At 57.9% G+C, this 3,250-nt stretch overlaps 1 protein-coding gene across 1 annotated transcript in view; it reads right to left on the bottom strand.

Moving 5' to 3' along the window:
• LOC104513149 (guanine nucleotide-binding protein G(k) subunit alpha-like) overlaps positions 1 to 3,250 on the bottom strand; it is a 16,298-nt gene that overhangs the window by 5,690 nt on the left and 7,358 nt on the right.

Genomic DNA, 3,250 nt, shown 5'->3' with positions numbered 1-3,250 from the left:
GGCCGTTTCCCTGCGGCGTCGCGGCGAGGTGCCCACCGAGACCCCAGCAAATTCCAGCTACACCAGATCCCCTTTGAAGCGCGGCGCTGGGGCACGGAAATCAGAGGCGTACAGCAGCGTCCCAAATGCCACAGCCAGCAACACCTCCGAGCTCACTTTTCCTCTTAAGGGGAAGGCGACGGCCTCCCGCTTCCACAAAGGAGAGGGCTGCTCCAGCTCCGGTGGGGAGGGAGCTACAGCCGGCAGCACGATTGCCGGCAGGTCTAAGAGGAGCCGTTTTTAACCAACATGGTACCGTGCGACCGTGAGATTTCAGGGGCACAAGGGCTCTATGCCGGCCTAGGGAAGCCTGATCCTCCCAGCCAAACGTTACCATCCGCTGTCAGCCAGGGATCACGCCTTCCCCGGCGCCCAAAACCTGTGCCAGGCACCCCGGATCTCCACGCGCCTTCGTCACCAAGCAGGCAACGTACCCAGCGATGCCTCCCTCCTCCATCAGCCTCAGCACCTCCTCGGGCCAGGAGTGCCGGCACATCTGCCGAGCGCTGACCTATTTTCCGAACCCCAGAAGAATCCAGCCTCCCTGCCAGCCTCCTGCCCGTGCTCGCCCAGCACCACGGGGTTTCTCCTCCAAGAGCTGGGATCTGCGAGCGTTTTTAGCCCAGAAAGGGCCAACTCCCCTCGTTCCGCTCATGTTCAGCGGGATGCCGGGTTTGTGAACTGCTCTTGGACCAGAAACACAGCACCCAAAACTCACACCTGGGACTGGCTTTAGGTGCAGCTTAGTGAAACAGAATTTGGATGGTAGTTATCCTCATTAGGCTTCTGCTAAGGAATATTTCTGCCCAGATTTCACACACGCATCCCCTTTCCTGCCAGTAGGAGTTTAGCTCAAAAGCTGATGGAAATGCTACTGAAGAACCGAGCCGGCAGCTCCAACAGCTTGGCTTTGGGTCACAGACCACACCCCCGAATCCCTAAGGTGATGAACGAGCTGTAAAGCACCTACTCCTACTTGCCAGCTTCCAGCATCCCAAGTTTGGGCAGCGGAAGCAGTGGGATTCCAGGTTTGGGCAGCGAAAGTGGTGGGATCCCTACGTAAGGGTTTTTGGGCAGCCAGCGAGGAGAATGAAAGGAGTCGGGCACGTCCCAAAGTGCCACTCAAGGCTGGCACATCGACCCGCAGAGCAAGGGGTAGCAGATCAAGCAACGCTCCATCTGCAAGCTGACTGAAAAAAAAAATAAGCTTTGCCTGACTAATTCTAGGGAGACTCAGAGGGGAAATCCCATGGAAATGCCCGAGCAGTGGGAAGAGCCAGCACAGGGGATTTCTCCAGTCAGAAGAGCCTGGGCGCGTGCGCCTCCTCCAGCCTTGCCGGGAGCAGGGGAAGCAGCCTGCCCACCCCAACCCAGGCTGTACGGACCACCCTGCTTCCCCCCCTACGGATTTAGTGGAACTTGAGAAAATCGTGGAAAAGCACAGGCTGACACACGTGGTGTCGAGCGACTCACAGCCCGCAGCCTGCCGCGGGTTGAAGACGCTCCCGCTGATTCAGGAACCGAGAACCCCGCACACCTTGCTGACTCTGCCTGTCACCCACACCACCCCAGCCCCTTTCGCAACCTCCTTCACCACCACAACTTCCTTCACACGCTGAGGTTGCAATGCAGGTTCCCCTCCCTGTACCCCCGTGTTTACAGAGCCAGCTCTTTCCCATGCTTCCACGCCACCTTGCAAACACAAGCTTGCAGAAAACACAGCTTTGTGTGCCTTCCCTTCTTTTTTCACCCTTAAAAAGAAGGGCTGGAGCACCTCTCCCATGATGAAAGGCTGGGAGAGTTGGGTTTGTTCAGCCTGGAGAAGGGAAGGCTCCGGGGAGACCTTATAGCACCTTCCAGTACCTGAAGGGGCTACAAGGAAGCTGGGGGGGACTTTTTCCAAGGGCCTGTAGTGACAGGACAAGGGGTAATGGGTACAAATTGAAAGTGGGGAGGTTTAGATTAGATATCAGGAAGGAATTCTTCATGGAGAGGGGGGTGAGGCACTGGGACAGGTTGCCCAGAGAAGCTGTGGATGCCCCCTCCCTGGAAGTGTCCAAGGCCAGGCTGGAGGAGGCTTGGAGCAACCTGCTCTAGTGGAAGGTGTCCCTGCCCATGGCAGGGGGGTTGGAACTGGATGGTCTTTAAGGTCCCTTCCAACCCAAACCATCCCGTGGGTCTATGAACTCGAAAGGGCATCGCCCTCCCGATGCTTTCCTGTGATTCCCGTGGTTTCCCAGCCGGAGTTCGCAGCGAGCTCGTTCAGTCTGTGCTACAGACTGCGGGTCTGCCTGAGCCAGAGATCGATGAAGGTGACGCACAGCGCTCCCTGTGCCGGGGGGTGCTCTGTTACCTCGTTCTGCTTTGCTAAACCTGCCAGGACCCAGTGAGACATGAGGGGAGAGAGGAGGCAGAGCTCCACGTTTCTTAAATAGAGATTTCACCGCATCTTCACCCATTTTCTTCCTGCCGCAGGAAGACTTGGTTATAGGTGCTTAATTCTCCGAGCTGCCAGCCTGCAAATCCTCGTTTGCATCTTCAGGCTGCCACGGGCGCTTGTGATCATGTTTTTTGAAATCGCTGCGAATATCGAGCCCTCCCCAGGCATCAAACCTGCCTCTTGCTGCCCCGGCGTCTCCTCTCGCTGCCCAGGGCTGGCTTTTGTTTGCTGCTCTGCTCCGGGCACGATGGTGACAGCCCCTCCCTCCCCTAGCTCAGCCTGGGGACAGCTCTTCATAATAAACGCTTTGTATGGAGCTTTCGGGGCGGTTTTGGCCTTGAAAGCATTCTTTCCAGCGCTAAAAGGACACGGGACTGAATGGTCAGGAGAATACCACTCCAGGGTTCATGCGAGCGCATGGAGGAGGGGAGCTCCGCTCTCTCCAAGGGAAAGCTGCCCGCTCCAGAGGGGAAAGCGGCCCGCTCCAGAGCACCCCCCTCCCGCCGTCAGGGTGTTGGAGCGCTCTGAGCCAGGTGGGACGACACCGAGGCCGGCAGGTTTTCTGGTGGGGCTCTTGCACATGCAGGTGGTGTGCCCAGCCCGGCACAGGATGCCCTCCCTGGGAAGGCTCGCTCGGACAAACAGGAGCTGTGCTGCAGGCTTTCAGTCAGCTTTTGTTTAGAATCCCAGGATGGTTTGGGTGGGAAGGGACCTTAAAGACCACCCAGTTCCAACCCCCTGCCATGGGCAGGGACACCTTCCACTAGACCC

Source organism: Eurypyga helias, unplaced genomic scaffold (genome assembly GCF_000690775.1).
Source record: "Eurypyga helias isolate BGI_N326 unplaced genomic scaffold, ASM69077v1 scaffold2260, whole genome shotgun sequence".
NCBI classification, from domain to species: Eukaryota; Metazoa; Chordata; class Aves; order Eurypygiformes; family Eurypygidae; genus Eurypyga; species Eurypyga helias.
Note: the sequence above shows the minus strand (reverse complement) of the source record. Positions and strands in the feature narration are given on the sequence as shown.